This window comes from Pelobates fuscus, chromosome 2 (assembly GCF_036172605.1).
Source record: "Pelobates fuscus isolate aPelFus1 chromosome 2, aPelFus1.pri, whole genome shotgun sequence".
Classification (NCBI taxonomy): Eukaryota; Metazoa; Chordata; class Amphibia; order Anura; family Pelobatidae; genus Pelobates; species Pelobates fuscus.
Window position 1 is genome coordinate 16,325,263 of NC_086318.1, and position 21,327 is coordinate 16,346,589.

General features: G+C 43.2%; 20 non-coding genes across 20 annotated transcripts; all 20 read left to right on the top strand.

Moving 5' to 3' along the window:
* The first annotated feature begins 91 nt into the window (after positions 1-91).
* On the top strand, positions 92-163 carry TRNAV-CAC (transfer RNA valine (anticodon CAC)). Its single transcript has one exon. It is a non-coding gene; the product is annotated as a tRNA-Val (tRNA).
* Positions 164-462: 299 nt separating this feature from the next.
* On the top strand, positions 463-535 carry TRNAV-AAC (transfer RNA valine (anticodon AAC)). Its single transcript has one exon. It is a non-coding gene; the product is annotated as a tRNA-Val (tRNA).
* Positions 536-1,585: 1,050 nt separating this feature from the next.
* TRNAV-CAC (transfer RNA valine (anticodon CAC)) lies at positions 1,586-1,658 on the top strand. The gene has a single exon. It is a non-coding gene; the product is annotated as a tRNA-Val (tRNA).
* A 299-nt stretch (positions 1,659-1,957) lies between these two features.
* On the top strand, positions 1,958-2,030 carry TRNAV-AAC (transfer RNA valine (anticodon AAC)). Its single transcript has one exon. It is a non-coding gene; the product is annotated as a tRNA-Val (tRNA).
* Positions 2,031-3,077: 1,047 nt separating this feature from the next.
* TRNAV-CAC (transfer RNA valine (anticodon CAC)) lies at positions 3,078-3,150 on the top strand. The gene has a single exon. It is a non-coding gene; the product is annotated as a tRNA-Val (tRNA).
* A 299-nt stretch (positions 3,151-3,449) lies between these two features.
* Positions 3,450-3,522, top strand: TRNAV-AAC (transfer RNA valine (anticodon AAC)). The gene has a single exon. It is a non-coding gene; the product is annotated as a tRNA-Val (tRNA).
* Positions 3,523-4,572: 1,050 nt separating this feature from the next.
* Positions 4,573-4,645, top strand: TRNAV-CAC (transfer RNA valine (anticodon CAC)). The gene has a single exon. It is a non-coding gene; the product is annotated as a tRNA-Val (tRNA).
* Positions 4,646-5,932: 1,287 nt separating this feature from the next.
* On the top strand, positions 5,933-6,005 carry TRNAV-AAC (transfer RNA valine (anticodon AAC)). The gene has a single exon. It is a non-coding gene; the product is annotated as a tRNA-Val (tRNA).
* A 1,051-nt stretch (positions 6,006-7,056) lies between these two features.
* TRNAV-CAC (transfer RNA valine (anticodon CAC)) lies at positions 7,057-7,129 on the top strand. The gene has a single exon. It is a non-coding gene; the product is annotated as a tRNA-Val (tRNA).
* Positions 7,130-9,937: 2,808 nt separating this feature from the next.
* Positions 9,938-10,010, top strand: TRNAV-AAC (transfer RNA valine (anticodon AAC)). The gene has a single exon. It is a non-coding gene; the product is annotated as a tRNA-Val (tRNA).
* Positions 10,011-11,061: 1,051 nt separating this feature from the next.
* On the top strand, positions 11,062-11,134 carry TRNAV-CAC (transfer RNA valine (anticodon CAC)). Its single transcript has one exon. It is a non-coding gene; the product is annotated as a tRNA-Val (tRNA).
* Positions 11,135-11,433: 299 nt separating this feature from the next.
* Positions 11,434-11,506, top strand: TRNAV-AAC (transfer RNA valine (anticodon AAC)). The gene has a single exon. It is a non-coding gene; the product is annotated as a tRNA-Val (tRNA).
* A 1,050-nt stretch (positions 11,507-12,556) lies between these two features.
* Positions 12,557-12,629, top strand: TRNAV-CAC (transfer RNA valine (anticodon CAC)). Its single transcript has one exon. It is a non-coding gene; the product is annotated as a tRNA-Val (tRNA).
* A 299-nt stretch (positions 12,630-12,928) lies between these two features.
* Positions 12,929-13,001, top strand: TRNAV-AAC (transfer RNA valine (anticodon AAC)). The gene has a single exon. It is a non-coding gene; the product is annotated as a tRNA-Val (tRNA).
* A 1,047-nt stretch (positions 13,002-14,048) lies between these two features.
* TRNAV-CAC (transfer RNA valine (anticodon CAC)) lies at positions 14,049-14,121 on the top strand. The gene has a single exon. It is a non-coding gene; the product is annotated as a tRNA-Val (tRNA).
* Positions 14,122-17,172: 3,051 nt separating this feature from the next.
* TRNAV-AAC (transfer RNA valine (anticodon AAC)) lies at positions 17,173-17,245 on the top strand. Its single transcript has one exon. It is a non-coding gene; the product is annotated as a tRNA-Val (tRNA).
* A 1,046-nt stretch (positions 17,246-18,291) lies between these two features.
* TRNAV-CAC (transfer RNA valine (anticodon CAC)) lies at positions 18,292-18,364 on the top strand. The gene has a single exon. It is a non-coding gene; the product is annotated as a tRNA-Val (tRNA).
* Positions 18,365-18,663: 299 nt separating this feature from the next.
* Positions 18,664-18,736, top strand: TRNAV-AAC (transfer RNA valine (anticodon AAC)). The gene has a single exon. It is a non-coding gene; the product is annotated as a tRNA-Val (tRNA).
* Positions 18,737-19,782: 1,046 nt separating this feature from the next.
* Positions 19,783-19,855, top strand: TRNAA-CGC (transfer RNA alanine (anticodon CGC)). Its single transcript has one exon. It is a non-coding gene; the product is annotated as a tRNA-Ala (tRNA).
* Positions 19,856-20,154: 299 nt separating this feature from the next.
* On the top strand, positions 20,155-20,227 carry TRNAV-AAC (transfer RNA valine (anticodon AAC)). The gene has a single exon. It is a non-coding gene; the product is annotated as a tRNA-Val (tRNA).
* The last annotated feature ends 1,100 nt before the right edge of the window (positions 20,228-21,327 follow it).

Genomic DNA, 21,327 nt, shown 5'->3' on the forward strand with positions numbered 1-21,327 from the left:
TAGGCATTTGAATCTGGGGACTTTTTAAATACGATGGGTATGCAGCAAACACATTCCCACAATTTTCCTGCGCAAAGTCGGCATTGTGGCAGTTTCTGTAGTGTAGTGGTTATCACGTTCGCCTCACACGCGAAAGGACCAGGTTCAAAACCTGGCAGAAACATTATTTAATTTTTGCTAAATCTGCCGACGTTAGAAGTCTTCTGAATTGGAAATGCACCTGCTTGACTATGAATCCAAAAATCACGTATACTCGGCAAGACGTAAGCGATCTGTTAGCTGAATTAAGTGGTTTCCAAAAACCTGAAGCCAATGTTGTCTGAGAAAAAGCTGAATTGCACTCATTAAATCAGCATGCGCCATGTGCAAGTACCGAATGCAAGACAGCATTTTCTGTCTTGCATTCAGTGCTTGCACATGGCGCATGCTACTCCGGTCTCAACAGGGATGTGCACAGCTGTAGTTTCTGTAGTGTAGTGGTTATCACGTTCGCCTAACACGCGAAAGGTCCCTGGTTCGAAACCGGGCAGCAACATTGGTTTTGTTCCGTTTTGGATTCCTTTTTGTTAGAATGCGTCTTTTCGAAGTCTCTTTGCAAATTTCAAGTGCATCTGTTCTTTTTGTCATATTCCCTACAATGGGAGAAGGGTTTTGTGCAAAAATCACCGTCGACAAAAGCAAAACTCATGCTCGCTGTACTTTCAGAGATGGATTTTCTACTAAAAATGCAAGAAAATCATGTTTACTCACATGAGCGATCAGCTTGCTGAATAGAGTTGTGGCGAAAGTGACCTCGCCACTGGTTTTTGGAGAGGAATATGTGCCAACCTTTTGCTCTGTGACTATGGCCCCTTTTAATTTGTTTTGGCTGAGAGACCCTATTTGTGGCCATTGGGACTTTAGACAATGGTTCTTCGAACTCCCGAACAGTCGACGTGGCCGCCATTCGACATTGGAACACGCGGTGGTGGCCATCTTGTTCGCATTGACTTAAACCACGAATAGACTTCAAGGGGACTTTGCCACGAATGCCCTGTAGCTATTTTCGGCATGAAAACCTCGTGGTTCCCGGTCGGTCCTCCAGCGGCACTTAGCCGCCAATCTATGGAACTGTTTTGGGCATGAAATCCCGGGTTCGCCTGGGCAAAATTATGACTTCTATGAAATTTCTGAACCCCTGATCTGATCCGGGTGATTTTCTGATATGTCGCCTACCCAGATCAGAGCTGTCGGATGATGTAACATTTATGGGGATATGTTGTGTTTTGGGCCACTTATGGTACTTTAGAAAAATGTGCGTTTTTTATTTTTTTCTGCCTGGGGATAATTAAGTTAATGCATTAACTGCCTTAATTATATCACAGGCAGAGGGGAGGGATTGTTTACTGTATGTGTGTAGGTTTGGAAATGATTGACTGGACAGATCAAACTTTTGCCAAGAATACAATTTCACATCAACAGACTGTTTTCTTCTTCTATGTATGTTGAAGGAAATAGGCATTTGAATCTGGGGACTTTTTAAATACGATGGGTATGCAGCAAACACATTCCCCCAATTTTCCTGCGCAAAGTCGGCATTGTGGCAGTTTATGTAGTGTAGTGGTTATCACGTTCGCCTCACACGCGAAAGGTCCCAGGTTCGAAACCTGGCAGAAACATTATTTAATTTTTGCTAAATCTGCTGACGTTACAAGTCTTCTGAATTGGAAATGCACCTGCTTGACTATGAATCCAAAAATCACGTATACTCGGCAAGACGTAAGCGATCTGTTAGCTGAATAAAGTGGTTTCCAAAAACCTGAAGCTAATGTTGTCTGAGAAAAAGCTGAATTGCACTCATTAAATCAGCATGCGCTATGTGCAAGTACCAAATGCAAGACAGCATTTTCTGTCTTGCATTCAGTGCTTGCACATGGCGCATGCTACTCCGGTCTCGACAGGATTGTGCACAGCTGTAGTTTCTGTAGTGTAGTGGTTATCACGTTCGCCTAACACGCGAAAGGTCCCCGGTTCGAAACCGGGCAGAAACATTGCTTTTGTTCTGTTTTGGATTCCTTTTTGTTAGAATGCGGCTTTTCGAAGTCTCTTTGCAAATTTCAAGTGCATCTGTTCTTTTTGTCATATTCCCTACAATGGGAGAAGGGTTTTGTGCTAAAATCACCGTCGACAAAAGCAAAACTCATGCTCGCTGTACTTTCAGAGATGGATTTTCTACTAAAAATGCAAGAAAATCATGTTTACTCACATGAGCGATCAGCTTGCTGAATAGAGTTGTGGCGAAACTGACCTCGCCACTGGTTTTTGGAGAGGAATATTTGCCAACCTTTTGCTCTGTGACTATGGCCCCTTTTAATTTGTTTTGGCTGAGAGACCCTATTTGTGGCCATTGGGACTTTAGACAATGGTTCTTCGAACTCCCGAACAGTCGACGTGGCCGCCATTCGACATTGGAACACGCGGTGGCGGCCATCTTGTTCGCATTGACTTAAACCACGAATAGACTTCAAGGGGACTTTGCCGCGAATGCCCTGGAGCTATTTTCGGCATGAAAACCTCGCGGTTCCAGGTCGGTCCTCCAGCGGCACTTAGCCGCCAATCTATGGAACTGTTTTGGGCATGAAATCCTGGGTTCGCCTGGGCAAAATTATGACTTCTATGAAATTTCTGAACCCCTGATCTGATCTGGGTGATTTTCGGATATGTCGCTCACCCAGATCAGAGCTGTCGGGTGATGTAACATTTATGGGGATATGTTGTGTTTTGGGCCACTTATGGTACTTTAGAAAAATGTGCGTTTTTTAGATTTTTTCTGCCTGGGGATAATTAAGTTAATGCATTAACTGCCTTAATTATATCACAGGCAGAGGGGAGGGATTGTTTGCTGTATGTGTGTAGGTTTGGAAATGATTGACTGGACAGATCAAACTTTTGCCAAGAATACAATTTCACATTAACAGACTGTTTTCTTCTTCTATGTATGTTGAAGGAAATAGGCATTTGAATCTGGGGACTTTTTAAATACGATGGGTATGCAGCACATTCCCCCAATTTTCCTGCGCAAAGTCGGCATTGTGGCAGTTTCTGTAGTGTAGTGGTTATCATGTTCGCCTCACACGCGAAAGGTCCCAGGTTCGAAACCTGGCAGAAACATTATTTAATTTTTGCTAAATCTGCTGACGTTACAAGTCTTCTGAATTGGAAATGCACCTGCTTGACTATGAATCCAAAAATCACGTATACTCGGCAAGACGTAAGCGATCTGTTAGCTGAATAAAGTGGTTTCCAAAAACCTGAAGCTAATGTTGTCTGAGAAAAAGCTGAATTGCACTCATTAAATCAGCATGCGCCATGTGCAAGTACCGAATGCAAGACAGCATTTTCTGTCTTGCATTCAGTGCTTGCACATGGCGCATGCTATTCCGGTCTCAACATGGATCTGCACAGCTGTAGTTTCTGTAGTGTAGTGGTTATCACGTTCGCCTAACACGCGAAAGGTCCCCGTTTCGAAACCGGGCAGAAACATTGCTTTTGTTCCGTTTTGGATTCCTTTTTGTTAGAATGCGTCTTTTCAAAGTCTCTTTGCAAATTTCAAGTGCATCTGTTCTTTTTGTCATATTCCCTACAATGGGAGAAGTGTTTTGTGCAAAAATCACCGTCGACAAAAGCAAAACTCATGCTCGCTGTACTTTCAGAGATGGATTTTCTACTAAAAATGCAAGAAAATCATGTTTACTCACATGAGCGATGAGCTTGCTGAATAGAGTTGTGGCGAAAGTGACCTCGTCACTGGTTTTTGGAGAGGAATATTTGCCAACCTTTTGCTCTGTGACTATGGCCCCTTTTAATTTGTTTTGGCTGAGAGACCCTATTTGTGGCCATTGGGACTTTAGACAATGGTTCTTCGAACTCCCGAACAGTCGACGTGGCCGCCATTCGACATTGGAACACGCGGTGGCGGACATCTTGTTCGCATTGACTTAAACCACGAATAGACTTCAAGGGGACTTTGCCGCGAATGCCCTGGAGCTATTTTCGGCATGAAAACCTCGCGGTTCCAGGTCGGTCCTCCAGCGGCACTTAGCCGCCAATCTATGGAACTGTTTTGGGCATGAAATCCCGGGTTTGCCTGGGCAAAATTATGACTTCTATGAAATTTCTGAACCCCTGATCTGATCTGGGTGATTTTCGGATATGTCGCTCACCCAGATCAGAGCTGTCGGGTGATGTAACATTTATATGGATATGTTGTGTTTTGGGCCACTTATGGTACTTCAGAAAAATGTGCGTTTTTTATTTTTTTCTGCCTGGGGATAATTAAGTTAATGCATTAACTGCCTTAATTATATCACAGGCAGAGGGGAGGGATTGTTTACTGTATGTGTGTAGGTTTGGAAATGATTGACTGGACAGATCCAACTTTTGCCAAGAATACAATTTCACATCAACAGACTGTTTTCTTCTTCTATGTATGTTGAAGGAAATAGGCATTTGAATCTGGGGACTTTTTAAATACGATGGGTATGCAGCAAACACATTCCCCCAATCTTCCTGCGCAAAGTCAGCATTGTGGCAGTTTCTGTAGTGTAGTGGTTATCACGTTCGCCTCACACGCGAAAGGTCCCAGGTTCGAAACCTGGCAGAAACATTATTTAATTTTTGCTAAATCTGCTGACGTTACAAGTCTTCTGAATTGGAAATGCACCTGCTTGACTATGAATCCAAAAATCACGTATACTCGGCAAGACGTAAGCGATCTGTTAGCTGAATAAAGTGGTTTCCAAAAACCTGAAGCTAATGTTGTCTGAGAAAAAGCTGAATTGCACTCATTAAATCAGCATGCGCCATGTGCAAGTACCGAATGCAAGACAGCATTTTCTGTCTTGCATTCAGTGCTTGCACATGGCGCATGCTACTCCGGTCTCGACAGGGATGTGCACAGCTGTAGTTTCTGTAGTGTAGTGGTTATCATGTTCACCTAACACGCGAATAGTCCCCGTTTCGAAACAAGGCAGAAACATTGCTTTCGTTCCGTTTTGGATTCCTTTTTGTTAGAATGCGGCTTTTCGAAGTCTCTTTGCAAATTTCAAGTGCATCTGTTCTTTTTGTCATATTCCCTACAATGAGAGAAGGGTTTTGTGCAAAAATCACCGTCGACAAAAGCAAAACTCATGCTCGCTGTACTTTCAGAGATGGATTTTCTACTAAAAATGCAAGAAAATCATGTTTACTCACATGAGCGATCAGCTTGCTGAATAGAGTTGTGGCGAAAGTGACCTCGCCACTGGTTTTTGGAGAGGAATATTCGAACTCCCGAACATTTGACGGGGCATTTTGACTTAAACCACGCATAGACTTCAAGGGGACTTTGCCGCGAATGCCCTGGAGCTATTTTCGGCTTGAAAACCTCGCGGTTCGAGGTCGGTCCTCCAGCGGCACTTAGCCGCCAATCTATGGAACTGTTTTGGGCATGAAATCCCGGGTTCGCCTGGGCAAAATTATGACTTCTATGAAATTTCTGAACCCCTGATCTGATCTGGGTGATTTTCGGATATGTCGCTCACCCAGATCAGACCTGTCGGGTGATGTAACATTTATGGGGATATGTTGTGTTTTGGGCCACTTATGGTACTTTAGAAAAATGTGCGTTTTTTTATTTTTTTCTGCCTGGGGATAATTAAGTTAATGCATTAACTGCCTTAATTATATCACAGGCAGAGGGGAGGGATTATTTACTGTATGTGTGTAGGTTTGGAAATGATTGACTGGACAGATCAAACTTTTGCCAAGAATACAATTTCACATCAACAGACTGTTTTCTTCTTCTATGTATGTTGAAGGAAATAGGCATTTGAATCTGGGGACTTTTTAAATACGATGGGTATGCAGCAAACACATTCCCCCAATTTTCCTGCGCAAAGTCAGCATTGTGGCAGTTTCTGTAGTGTAGTGGTTATCACGTTCGCCTAACACGCGAAAAGTCCCCGGTTCGAAACCGGGCAGAAACATTGCTTTTGTTCTGTTTTGGATTCCTTTTTGTTAGAATGCGGCTTTTCGAAGTCTCTTTGCAAATTTCAAGTGCATCTGTTCTTTTTGTCATATTCCCTACAATGGGAGAAGGGTTTTGTGCAAAAATCACCGTCGACAAAAGCAAAACTCATGCTCGCTGTACTTTCAGAGATGGATTTTCTACTAAAAATGCAAGAAAATCATGTTTACTCACATGAGCGATCAGCTTGCTGAATAGAGTTGTGGCGAAAGTGACCTCGCCACTGGTTTTTGGAGAGGAATATTTGCCAACCTTTTGCTCTGTGACTATGGCCCCTTTTAATTTGTTTTGGCTGAGAGACCCTATTTGTGGCCATTGGTTCTTTAGACAATGGTTCTTCGAACTCCCGAACATTTGACGGGGCCGCCATTCGACATTGGAACACGCGGTGGCGGCCATCTTGTTCGCATTGACTTAAACCACGAATAGACTTCAAGGGGACTTTGCCGCGAATGCCCTGGAGCTATTTTCGGCATGAAAACCTCGCGGTTCCAGGTCGGTCCTCCAGCGGCACTTAGCCGCCAATCTATGGAACTGTTTTGGGCATGAAATCCCGGGTTCGCCTGGGCAAAATTATGACTTCTATGAAATTTCTGAACCCCTGATCTGATCTGGGTGATTTTCGGATATGTCGCTCACCCAGATCAGAGCTGTCGGGTGATGTAACATTTATGGGGATATGTTGTGTTTTGGGCCACTTATGGTACTTTAGAAAAATGTGCGTTTTTTAATTTTTTTCTGCCTGGGGATAATTAAGTTAATGCATTAACTGCCTTAATTATATCACAGGCAGAGGGGAGGGATTGTTTGCTGTATGTGTGTAGGTTTGGAAATGATTGACTGGACAGATCAAACTTTTGCCAAGAATACAATTTCACATCAACAGACTGTTTTCTTCTTCTATGTATGTTGAAGGAAATAGGCATTTGAATCTGGGGACTTTTTAAATACGATGGGTATGCAGCAAACACATTCCCACAATTTTCCTGCGCAAAGTTGGCATTGTGGCAGTTTCTGTAGTGTAGTGGTTATCATGTTCGCCTCACACGCGAAAGGTCCCAGGTTCGAAACCTGGCAGAAACATTATTTAATATTTGCTAAATCTGCCGACGTTAGAAGTCTTCTGAATTGGAAATGAACCTGCTTGACTATGAATCCAAAAATCACGTATACTCGGCAAGACGTAAGCGATCTGTTAGCTGAAACCGGGCAGAAACATTGCTTTCGTTCCGTTTTGGATTCCTTTTTGTTAGAATGCGGTTTTTCGAAGTCTCTTTGCAAATTTCAAGTGCATCTGTTCTTTTGTCATATTCCCTACAATGAGAGAAGGGTTTTGTGCAAAAATCACCGTTGACAAAAGCAAAACTCATGCTCGCTGTACTTTCAGAGATGGATTTCTACTATAAATGCAAGAAAATCATGTTTACTCACATGAGCGATCAGCTTGCTGAAAAGAGTTGTGGCGAAAGTGACCTCGCCACTGGTTTTTGGAGAGGAATATTTGCCAACCTTTTGCTCTGTGACTATGGCCCCTTTTAATTTGTTTTGGCTGAGAGACCCTATTTGTGGCCATTGGGACTTTAGACAATGGTTCTTCGAACTCCCGAACAGTCGACGTGGCCGCCATTCGACATTGGAACACGCGGTGGCGGCCATCTTGTTCGCATTGACTTAAACCACGAATAGACTTCAAGGGGACTTTGCCGCGAATGCCCTGGAGCTATTTTCGGCATGAAAACCTCGTGGTTCCCGGTTGGTCCTCCAGCGGCACTTAGCCGCCAATCTATGGAACTGTTTTGGGCATGAAATCCCGGGTTCGCCTGGGCAAAATGATGACTTCTATGAAATTTCTGAACCCCTGATCTGATCTGCGTGATTTTCGGATATGTCGCTCACCCAGATCAGAACTGTCGGGTGATGTAACATTTATGTGGATATGTTGTGTTTTGGGCCACTTATGGTACTTTAGAAAAATGTGCGTTTTTTATTTTTTTCTGCCTGGGGATAATTAAGTTAATGCATTAACTGCCTTAATTATATCACAGGCAGAGGGGAGGGATTGTTTACTGTATGTGTGTAGGTTTGGAAATGATTGACTGGACAGATCAAACTTTTGCCAAGAATACAATTTCACATCAACAGACTGTTTTCTTCTTCTATGTATGTTGAAGGAAATAGGCATTTGAATCTGGGGACTTTTTAAATACGATGGGTATGCAGCAAACACATTCCCACAGTTTTCCTGCGCAAAGTTGGCATTGTGGCAGTTTCTGTACTGTAGTGGTTATCATGTTCGCCTCACACGCGAAAGGTCCCAGGTTTGAAACCTGGCAGAAACATTATTTAATATTTGCTAAATCTGCCGACGTTAGAAGTCTTCTGAATTGGAAATGCACCTGCTTGACTATGAATCCAAAAATCACGTATACTCGGCAAGACGTAAGCGATCTGTTAGCTGAAACCGGGCAGAAACATTGCTTTCGTTCCGTTTTGGATTCCTTTTTGTTAGAATGCGGTTTTTCGAAGTCTCTTAGCAAATTTCAAGTGCATCTGTTCTTTTGTCATATTCCCTACAATGAGAGAAGGGTTTTGTGCAAAAATCACCGTTGACAAAAGCAAAACTCATGCTCGCTGTACTTTCAGAGATGGATTTCTACTAAAAATGCAAGAAAATCATGTTTACTCACATGAGCGATCAGCTTGCTGAAAAGAGTTGTGGCGAAAGTGACCTCGCCACTGGTTTTTGGAGAGGAATATTTGCCAACCTTTTGCTCTGTGACTATGGCCCCTTTTAATTTGTTTTGGCTGAGAGACCCTATTTGTGGCCATTGGGACTTTAGACAATGGTTCTTCGAACTCCCGAACAGTCGACGTGGCCGCCATTCGACATTGGAACACGCGGTGGCGGCCATCTTGTTCGCATTGACTTAAACCACGAATAGACTTCAAGGGGACTTTGCCGCGAATGCCCTGGAGCTATTTTCAGCATGAAAACCTCGTGGTTCCCGGTTTGTCCTCCAGCGGCACTTAGCCGCCAATCTATGGAACTGTTTTGGGCATGAAATCCCGGGTTCGCCTGGGCAAAATGATGACTTCTATGAAATTTCTGAACCCCTGATCTGATCTGGGTGATTTTCGGATATGTCGCTCACCCAGATCAGAACTGTCGGGTGATGTAACATTTATGTGGATATGTTGTGTTTTGGGCCACTTATGGTACTTTAGAAAAATGTGCGTTTTTTATTTTTTTCTGCCTGGGGATAATTAAGTTAATGCATTAACTGCCTTAATTATATCACAGGCAGAGGGGAGGGATTGTTTACTGTATGTGTGTAGGTTTGGAAATGATTGACTGGACAGATCAAACTTTTGCCAAGAATACAATTTCACATCAACAGACTGTTTTCTTCTTCTATGTATGTTGAAGGAAATAGGCATTTGAATCTGGGGACTTTTTAAATACGATGGGTATGCAGCAAACACATTCCCCCAATCTTCCTGCGCAAAGTCAGCATTGTGGCAGTTTCTGTAGTGTAGTGGTTATCACGTTCGCCTCACACGAGAAAGGTCGGTTCGAAACCTGGCAGAAACATTATGTAATTTTTGCTAAATCTGCCGACGTTAGAAGTCTTCTGAATTGGAAATGCACCTGCTTGACTATGAATCCAAAAATCACGTATACTCGGCAAGACGTAAGCGATCTGTTAGCTGAATAAAGTGGTTTCCAAAAACCTGAAGCTAATGTTGTCTGAGAAAAAGGTGAATTGCACTCATTAAATCAGCATGCGCCATGTGCAAGTACCGAATGCAAGAGAGCATTTTCTGTCTTGCATTCAGTGCTTGCACATGGCGCATGCTACTCCGGTCTCAACATGGATGTGCACAGCTGTAGTTTCTGTAGTGTAGTGGTTATCACGTTCGCCTAACACGCGAAAGGTCCCTGGTTCGAAACCGGGCAGAAACATTTCTTTTGTTCTGTTTTGGATTCCTTTTTGTTAGAATGCGGCTTTTTGAAGTCTCTTTGCAAATTTCAAGTGCATCTGTTCTTTTTGTCATATTCCCTACAATGGGAGAAGGGTTTTGTGCAAAAATCACCGTCGACAAAAGCAAAACTCATGCTCGCTGTATTTTCAGAGATGGATTTTCTACTAAAAATGCAAGAAAATCATGTTTACTCACATGAGCGATCAGCTTGCTGAATAGAGTTGTGGCGAAACTGACCTCGCCACTGGTTTTTGGAGAGGAATATTTGCCAACCTTTTGCTCTGTGACTATGGCCCCTTTTAATTTGTTTTGGCTGAGAGACCCTATTTGTGGCCATTGGGACTTTAGACAATGGTTCTTCGAACTCCCGAACAGTCGACGTGGCCGCCATTCGACATTGGAACACGCGGTGGCGGCCATCTTGTTCGCATTGACTTAAACCACGAATAGACTTCAAGGGGACTTTGCCGCGAATGCCCTGGAGCTATTTTCGGCATGAAAGCCTCGCGGTTCCAGGTCGGTCCTCCAGCGGCAGATTGCCGCCAATCTATGGAACTGTTTTGGGCAGGAAATCCCGGGTTTGCCTGGGCAAAATTATGACTTCTATTTAATTTCTGAACGCCTGATCTGATCTGGGTGATTTTCGGATATGTCGCTTACCCAGATCAGAGCTGTCGAGTGACGTAACATTTATGTGGATATGTTGTGTTTTGGGCCACTTATGGTACTTTAGAAAAATGTGCGTTTTTTATTTTTTTTCTGCCTGGGGATAATTAAGTTAATGCATTAACTGCCTTAATTATATCACAGGCAGAGGGGAGGGATTGTTTACTGTATGTGTGTAGGTTTGGAAATGATTGACTGGACAGATCAAACTTTTGCCAAGAATACAATTTCACATCAACAGACTGTTTTCTTCTTCTATGTATGTTGAAGGAAATAGGCATTTGAATCTGGGGACTTTTTAAATACGATGGGTATGCAGCAAACACATTCCCCCAATTTTCCTGCGCAAAGTCGGCATTGTGGCAGTTTATGTAGTGTAGTGGTTATCACGTTCGCCTCACACGCGAAAGGTCCCAGGTTCGAAACCTGGCAGAAACATTATTTAATTTTTGCTAAATCTGCTGACGTTACAAGTCTTCTGAATTGGAAATGCACCTGCTTGACTATGAATCCAAAAATCACGTATACTCGGCAAGACGTAAGCGATCTGTTAGCTGAATAAAGTGGTTTCTAAAAACCTGAAGCTAATGTTGTCTGAGAAAAAGCTGAATTGCACTCATTAAATCAGCATGCCCCATGTGCAAGTACCGAATGCAAGACAGCATTTTCTGTCTTGCATTCAGTGCTTGCACATGGCGCATGCTACTCCGGTCTCAACAGGGATGTGCACAGCTGTAGTTTCTGTAGTGTAGTGGTTATCACGTTCGCCTAACACGCGAAAGGTCCCTGGTTCGAAACCGGGCATCAACATTGCTTTTGTTCCGTTTTGGATTCCTTTTTGTTAGAATGCGTCTTTTCGAAGTCTCTTTGCAAATTTCAAGTGCATCTGTTCTTTTTGTCATATTCCCTACAATGGGAGAAGGGTTTTGTGCAAAAATCACCGTCGACAAAAGCAAAACTCATGCTCGCTGTACTTTCAGAGATGGATTTTCTACTAAAAATGCAAGAAAATCATGTTTACTCACATGAGCGATCAGCTTGCTGAATAGAGTTGTGGCGAAAGTGACCTCGCCACTGGTTTTTGGAGAGGAATATGTGCCAACCTTTTGCTCTGTGACTATGGCCCCTTTTAATTTGTTTTGGCTGAGAGACCCTATTTGTGGCCATTGGGACTTTAGACAATGGTTCTTCGAACTCCCGAACAGTCGACGTGGCCGCCATTCGACATTGGAACACGCAGTGGTGGCCATCTTGTTCGCATTGACTTAAACCACGAATAGACTTCAAGGGGACTTTGCCACGAATGCCCTGTAGCTATTTTCGGCATGAAAACCTCGTGGTTCCCGGTCGGTTCTCCAGCGGCACTTAGCCGCCAATCTATGGAACTGTTTTGGGCATGAAATCCCGGGTTCGCCTGGGCAAAATTATGACTTCTATGAAATTTCTGAACCCCTGATCTGATCCGGGTGATTTTCTGATATGTCGCCTACCCAGATCAGAGCTGTCGGATGATGTAACATTTATGGGGATATGTTGTGTTTTGGGCCACTTATGGTACTTTAGAAAAATGTGCGTTTTTTATTTTTTTCTGCCTGGGGATAATTAAGTTAATGCATTAACTGCCTTAATTATATCACAGGCAGAGGGGAGGGATTGTTTACTGTATGTGTGTAGGTTTGGAAATGATTGACTGGACAGATCAAACTTTTGCCAAGAATACAATTTCACATCAACAGACTGTTTTCTTCTTCTATGTATGTTGAAGGAAATAGGCATTTGAATCTGGGGACTTTTTAAATACGATGGGTATGCAGCAAACACATTCCCCCAATTTTCCTGCGCAAAGTCGGCATTGTGGCAGTTTCTGTAGTGTAGTGGTTATCACGTTCGCCTCACACGCGAAAGGTCCCAGGTTCGAAACCTGGCAGAAACATTATTTAATTTTTGCTAAATCTGCTGACGTTACAAGTCTTCTGAATTGGAAATGCACCTGCTTGACTATGAATCCAAAAATCACGTATACTCGGCAAGACGTAAGCGATCTGTTAGCTGAATAAAGTGGTTTCCAAAAACCTGAAGCTAATGTTGTCTGAGAAAAAGCTGAATTGCACTCATTAAATCAGCATGCGCTATGTGCAAGTACCAAATGCAAGACAGCATTTTCTGTCTTGCATTCAGTGCTTGCACATGGCGCATGCTACTCCGGTCTCGACAGGATTGTGCACAGCTGTAGTTTCTGTAGTGTAGTGGTTATCACGTTCGCCTAACACGCGAAAGGTCCCCGGTTCGAAACCGGGCAGAAACATTGCTTTTGTTCTGTTTTGGATTCCTTTTTGTTAGAATGCGGCTTTTCGAAGTCTCTTTGCAAATTTCAAGTGCATCTGTTCTTTTTGTCATATTCCCTACAATGGGAGAAGGGTTTTGTGCTAAAATCACCGTCGACAAAAGCAAAACTCATGCTCGCTGTACTTTCAGAGATGGATTTTCTACTAAAAATGCAAGAAAATCATGTTTACTCACATGAGCGATCAGCTTGCTGAATAGAGTTGTGGCGAAACGGACCTCGCCACTGGTTTTTGGAGAGGAATATTTGCCAACCTTTTGCTCTGTGACTATGGCCCCTTTTAATTTGTTTTGGCTGAGAGACCCTATTTGTGGCCATTGGGACTTTAGACAATGGTTCTTCGAACTCCCGAACAGTCGACGTGGCCGCCATTCGACATTGGAACACGCGGTGGCGGCCATCTTGTTCGCATTGACTTAAACCACGAATAGACTTCAAAGGGACTTTGCCGCGAATGCCCTGGAGCTATTTTCGGCATGAAAACCTCGCGGTTCCAGGTCGGTCCTCCAGCGGCACTTAGCCGCCAATCTATGGAACTGTTTTGGGCATGAAATCCCGGGTTCGCCTGGGCAAAATTATGACTTCTATGAAATTTCTGAACCCCTGATCTGATCTGGGTGATTTTCGGATATGTCGCTCACCCAGATCAGAGCTGTCGGGTGATGTAACATTTATGGGGATATGTTGTGTTTTGGGTCACTTATGGTACTTTAGAAAAATGTGCGTTTTTTAATTTTTTTCTGCCTGGGGATAATTAAGTTAATGCATTAACTGCCTTAATTATATCACAGGCAGAGGGGAGGGATTGTTTGCTGTATGTGTGTAGGTTTGGAAATGATTGACTGGACAGATCAAACTTTTGCCAAGAATACAATTTCACATTAACAGACTGTTTTCTTCTTCTATGTATGTTGAAGGAAATAGGCATTTGAATCTGGGGACTTTTTAAATATGATGGGTATGCAGCACATTCCCCCAATTTTCCTGCGCAAAGTCGGCATTGTGGCAGTTTCTGTAGTGTAGTGGTTATCATGTTCGCCTCACACGCGAAAGGTCCCAGGTTCGAAACCTGGCAGAAACATTATTTAATTTTTGCTAAATCTGCTGACGTTAGAAGTCTTCTGAATTGGAAATGCACCTGCTTGACTATGAATCCAAAAATCACGTATACTCGGCAAGACGTAAGCGATCTGTTAGCTGAATAAAGTGGTTTCCAAAAACCTGAAGCTAATGTTGTCTGAGAAAAAGCTGAATTGCACTCATTAAATCAGCATGCGCCATGTGCAAGTACCGAATGCAAGACAGCATTTTCTGTCTTGCATTCAGTGCTTGCACATGGCGCATGCTACTCCGGTCTCAACAGGGATGTGCACAGCTGTAGTTTCTGTAGTGTAGTGGTTATCATGATCGCCTAATATGAGAAAGGTCCCCGGTTCGAAACCGGGCAGAAACATTGCTTTGGCTCCGTTTTGGATTCCTTTTTGTTAGAATGCGGCTTTTCAAAGTCTCTTTGCAAATTTCAAGTGCATCTGTTCTTTTTGTCATATTCCCTACAATGGGAGAAGGGTTTTGTGCAAAAATCACCGTCGACAAAAGCAAAACTCATGCTCGCTATACTTTCAGAGATGGATTTTCTACTAAAAATGCAAGAAAATCATGTTTACTCACATGAGCGATCAGCTTGCATAATAGAGTTGTGGCGAAAGTGACCTCGCCACTGCTTTTTTGAGAGGAATATTTGCCAACCTTTTGCTCTGTGACTATGGCCCCTTTTAATTTGTTTTGGCTGAGAGACCCTATTTGTGGCCATTGGGACTTTAGACAATGGTTCTTCGAACTCCCGAACAGTCGACGTGGCCGCCATTCGACATTGGAACACGCGGTGGCGGCCATCTTGTTCGCATTGACTTAAACCACGAATAGACTTCAAGGGGACTTTGCCGCGAATGCCCTGGAGCTATTTTCGGCATGAAAACCTCGTGGTTCCTGGTTGGTCCTCCAGCGGCACTTAGCCGCCAATCTATGGAACTGTTTTGGGCATGAAATCCCGGGTTCGCCTGGGCAAAATTATGACTTCTATGAAATTTCTGAACCCCTGATCTGATCTGCGTGATTTTCGGATATGTCGCTCACCCAGATCAGAACTGTCGGGTGATGTAACATTTATGTGGATATGTCGTGTTTTGGGCCACTTATGGTACTTTAGAAAAATGTGCGTTTTTTATTTTTTTCTGCCTGGGGATAATTAAGTTAATGCATTAACTGCCTTAATTATATCACAGGCAGAGGGGAGGGATTGTTTACTGTATGTGTGTAGGTTTGGAAATGATTGACTGGACAGATCAAACTTTTGCCAAGAATACAATTTCACATCAACAGACTGTTTTCTTCTTCTATGTATGTTGAAGGAAATAGGCATTTGAATCTGGGGACTTTTTAAATACGATGGGTATGCAGCAAACACATTCCCACAATTTTCCTGCGCAAAGTTGGCATTGCGGCAGTTTCTGTACTGTAGTGGTTATCATGTTCGCCTCACACGCGAAAGGTCCCAGGTTCGAAACCTGGCAGAAACATTATTTAATATTTGCTAAATCTGCCGACGTTAGAAGTCTTCTGAATTGGAAATGCACCTGCTTGACTATGAATCCAAAAATCACGTATACTCGGCAAGACGTAAGCGATCTGTTAGCTGAAACCGGGCAGAAACATTGCTTTCGTTCCGTTTTGGATTCCTTTTTGTTAGAATGCGGTTTTTCGAAGTCTCTTTGCAAATTTCAAGTGCATTTGTTCTTTTGTCATATTCCCTACAATGAGAGAAGGGTTTTGTGCAAAAATCACCGTTGACAAAAGCAAAACTCATGCTCGCTGTACTTTCAGAGATGGATTTCTACTAAAAATGCAAGAAAATCATGTTTACTCACATGAGCGATCAGCTTGCTGAATAGAGTTGTGGCGAAACTGACCTCGCCACTGGTTTTTGGAGAGGAATATTTGCCAACCTTTTGCTCTGTGACTATGGCCCCTTTTAATTTGTTTTGGCTGAGAGACCCTATTTGTGGCCATTGGGACTTTAGACAATGGTTCTTCGAACTCCCGAACAGTCGACGTGGCCGCCATTCGACATTGGAACACGCGGTGGCGGCCATCTTGTTCGCATTGACTTAAACCACGAATAGACTTCAAGGGGACTTTGCCGCGAATGCCCTGGAGCTATTTTCGGCATGAAAACCTCGTGGTTCCCGGTTGGTCCTCCAGCGGCACTTAGCCGCCAATCTATGGAACTGTTTTGGGCATGAAATCCCGGGTTCGCCTGGGCAAAATGATGACTTCTATGAAATTTCTGAACCCCTGATCTGATCTGGGTGATTTTCGGATATGTCGCTTACCCAGATCAGAGCTGTCGGGTGACGTAACATTTATGTGGATATGTTGTGTTTTGGGCCACTTATGGTACTTTAGAAAAATGTGCGTTTTTTATTTTTTTTCTGCCTGGGGATAATTAAGTTAATGCATTAACTGCCTTAATTATATCACAGGCAGAGGGGAGGGATTGTTTACTGTATGTGTGTAGGTTTGGAAATGATTGACTGGACAGATCAAACTTTTGCCAAGAATACAATTTCACATCAACAGACTGTTTTCTTCTTCTATGTATGTTGAAGGAAATAGGCATTTGAATCTGGGGACTTTTTAAATACGATGGGTATGCAGCAAACACATTCCCCCAATTTTCCTGCGCAAAGTCGGCATTGTGGCAGTTTATGTAGTGTAGTGGTTATCATGTTCGCCTCACACGCGAAAGGTCCCAGGTTCGAAACCTGGCAGAAACATTATTTAATTTTTGCTAAATCTGCTGACGTTACAAGTCTTCTGAATTGGAAATGCACCTGCTTGACTATGAATCCAAAAATCACGTATACTCGGCAAGACATAAGCGATCTGTTAGCTGAATAAAGTGGTTTCCAAAAACCTGAAGCTAATGTTGTCTGAGAAAAAGCTGAATTGCACTCATTAAATCAGCATGCGCCATGTGCAAGTACCGAATGCAAGACAGCATTTTCTGTCTTGCATTCAGTGCTTGCACATGGCGCATGCTACTCCGGTCTCAACAGGGATGTGCACAGCTGTAGTTTCTGTAGTGTAGTGGTTATCACGTTCGCCTAACATGCGAAAGGTCCCTGGTTCGAAACCGGGCAGCAACATTGCTTTTGTTCCGTTTTGGATTCCTTTTTGTTAGAATGCGTCTTTTCGAAGTCTCTTTGCAAATTTCAAGTGCATCTGTTCTTTTTGTCAAATTCCCTACAATGGGAGAAGGGTTTTGTGCAAAAATCACCGTCGACAAAAGCAAAACTCATGCTCGCTGTACTTTCAGAGATGGATTTTCTACTAAAAATGCAAGAAAATCATGTTTACTCACATGAGCGATCAGCTTGCTGAATAGAGTTGTGGCGAAACTGACCTCGCCACTGGTTTTTGGAGAGGAATATTTGCCAACCTTTTGCTCTGTGACTATGGCCCCTTTTAATTTGTTTTGGCTGAGAGACCCTATTTGTGGCCATTGGGACTTTAGACAATGGTTCTTCGAACTCCCGAACAGTCGACGTGGCCGCCATTCGACATTGGAACACGCGGTGGCGGCCATCTTGTTCGCATTGACTTAAACCACGAATAGACTTCAAGGGGACTTTGCCGCGAATGCCCTGGAGCTATTTTCGGCATGAAAACCTCGCGGTTCCAGGTCGGTCCTCCAGCGGTACTTAGCCGCCAATCTATGGAACTGTTTTGGGCATGAAATCCCGGGTTCGCCTGGGCAAAATTATGACTTCTATGAAATTTCTGAACCCCTGATCTAATCTGGGTGATTTTCGGATATGTCGCTCACCCAGATCAGAGCTGTCGGGTGATGTAACATTTATGGGGATATGTTGTGTTTTGGGCCACTTATGGTACTTTAGAAAAATGTGCGTTTTTTATTTTTTTCTGCCTGGGGATAATTAAGTTAATGCATTAACTGCCTTAATTATATCACAGGCAGAGGGGAGGGATTGTTTGCTGTATGTGTGTAGGTTTGGAAATGATTGACTGGACAGATCAAACTTTTGCCAAGAATACAATTTCACATTAACAGACTGTTTTCTTCTTCTATGTATGTTGAAGGAAATAGGCATTTGAATCTGGGGACTTTTTAAATACGATGGGTATGCAGCACATTCCCCCAATTTTCCTGCGCAAAGTGGGCATTGTGGCAGTTTCTGTAGTGTAGTGGTTATCATGTTCACCTCACACGCGAAAGGTCCCAGGTTCGAAACCTGGCAGAAACATTATTTAATTTTTGCTAAATCTGCTGACGTTAGAAGTCTTCTGAATTGGAAATGCACCTGCTTGACTATGAATCCAAAAATCACGTATACTCGGCAAGACGTAAGCGATCTGTTAGCTGAATAAAGTGGTTTCCAAAAACCTGAAGCTAATGTTGTCTGAGAAAAAGCTGAATTGCACTCATTAAATCAGCATGCGCCATGTGCAAGTACCGAATGCAAGACAGCATTTTCTGTCTTGCATTCAGTGCTTGCACATGGCGCATGCTACTCCGGTCTCAACAGGGATGTGCACAGCTGTAGTTTCTGTAGTGTAGTGGTTATCACGTTCGCCTAACACGAGAAAGGTCCCCGGTTCGAAACCGGGCAGAAACATTGCTTTCGCTCCGTTTTGGATTCCTTTTTGTTAGAATGCGGCTTTTCAAAGTCTCTTTGCAAATTTCAAGTGCATCTGTTCTTTTTGTCATATTCCCTACAATGGGAGAAGGGTTTTGTGCAAAAATCACCGTAGACAAAAGCAAAACTCATGCTCGCTGTACTTTCAGAGATGGATTTTCTACTAAAAATGCAAGAAAATCATGTTTACTCACATGAGCGATCAGCTTGCAGAATAGAGTTGTGACGAAAGTGACCTCGCCACTGGTTTTTGGAGAGGAATATTTGCCAACCTTTTGCTCTGTGACTATGGCCCCTTTTAATTTGTTTTGGCTGAGAGACCCTATTTGTGGCCATTGGGACTTTAGACAATGGTTCTTCGAACTCCCGAACAGTCGACGTGGCCGCCATTCGACATTGGAACACGCGGTGGCGGCCATCTTGTTCGCATTGACTTAAACCACGAATAGACTTCAAGGGGACTTTGCCGCGAATGCCCTGGAGCTATTTTCGGCATGAAAACCTCGTGGTTCCAGGTCGGTCCTCCAGCGGCACTTAGCCGCCAATCTATGGAACTGTTTTGGGCATGAAATCCCGGGTTCGCCTGGGCAAAATTATGACTTCTATGAAATTTCTGAACCCCTGATCTGATCTGGGTGATTTTCGGATATGTCGCTCACCCAGAACAGAGCTGTCGGGTGATGTAACATTTATGGGGATATGTTGTGTTTTGGGCCACTTATGGTACTTTAGAAAAATGTGCGTTTTTAATTTTCTTCTGCCTGGGGATAATTAAGTTAATGCATTAACTGCCTTAATTATATCACAGGCAGAGGGGAGGGATTGTTTACTGTATGTGTGTAGGTTTGGAAATGATTGACTGGACAGATCAAACTTTTGCCAAGAATACAATTTCACATCAACAGACTGTTTTCCTCTTCTATGTAGGTTGAAGGAAATAGGCATTTGAATCTGGGGACTTTTTAAATACAATGGGTATGCAGCACATTCCCCCAATTTTCCTGCGCAAAGTCGGCATTGTGGCAGTTTCTGTAGTGTAGTGGTTATCACTTTCGCCTCGCACGCGAAAGGTCCCAGGTTCGAAACCAGGCAGAAACATTATTTAATTTTTGCTAAATCTGCCGACGTTAGAAGTCTTCTGAATTGGAAATGCACCTGCTTGACTATGAATCCAAAAATCACGTATACTCGGCAAGACGTAAGCGATCTATTAGCTGAATAAAGTGGTTTCCAAAAACCTGAAGCTAATGTTGTCTGAGAAAAAGCTGAATTGCACTCATTAAATCAGCATGCGCCATGTGCAAGTACCGAATGCAAGACAGCATTTTCTGTCTTGCATTCAGTGCTTGCACATGGCGCATGCTACTCCGGTCTCAACAGGGATGTGCACAGCTGTAGTTTCTGTAGTGTAGTGGTTATCACGTTCGCCTAACACGCGAAAGGTCCCCGGTTCGAAACCGGGCAGAAATATTGCTTTTGTTCCGTTTTGGATTCCTTTTTGTTAGAATGCGGCTTTTCGAAGTCTCTTTGCAAATTTCAAGTGCATCTGTTCCTTTGTCATATTCCCTACAATGGGAGAAGGGTTTTGTGCAAAAATCACCGTCGACAAAAGCAAAACTCATGCTCGCTGTACTTTCAGAGATGGATTTTCTACTAAAAATGCAAGAAAATCATGTTTACTCACATGAGCGATCAGCTTGCTGAATAGAGTTGTGGGGAAAGTGACCTCGCCACTGGTTTTTGGAGAGGAATATTTGCCAACCTTTTGCTCTGTGACTATGGCCCCTTTTAATTTGTTTTGGCTGAGAGACTCTATTTGTGGCCATTGTGACTTTAGACAATGGTTCTTCGAACTCCCGAACAGTCGACGTGGCCGCCATTCGACATTGGAACACGCGGTGGCGGCCATCTTGTTCGCATTGACTTAAACCACGAATAGACTTCAAGGGGACTTTTCCGCGAATGCCCTGGAGCTATTTTCGGCATGAAAACCTCGCGGTTCTAGGTCAGTCCTCCAGCGGCACTTAGCCGCCAATCTATGGAACTGTTTTGGGCATGAAATCCCGGGTTCGCCTGGGCAAAATTATGACTTCTATGAAATTTCTGAACCCCTGATCTGATCCAGGTGATTTTCGGATATGTCGCTCACCCAGATCAGAGCTGTCGGGTGATGTAACATTTATGGGGATATGTTGTGTTTTGGGCCACTTATGGTACTTTAGAAAAATGTGCGTTTTTTATTTTTTTCTGCCTGGGGATAATTAAGTTAATGCATTAACTGCCTTAATTATATCACAGGCAGAGGGGAGGGATTGTTTACTGTATGTGTGTAGGTTTGGAAATGATTGACTGGACAGATCCAACTTTTGCCAAGAATACAATTTCACATCAACAGACTGTTTTCCTCTTCTATGTATGTTGAAGGAAATAGGCATTTGAATCTGGGGACTTTTTAAATACATAGTTACATAGTTACATAGTTAAATAGCTGAAAAGAGACTTGCGTCCATCAAGTTCAGCCCTCCTCACACCTGTTTTTTGCTGTTGATCCAAAAGGCAAAAAAAAAAAA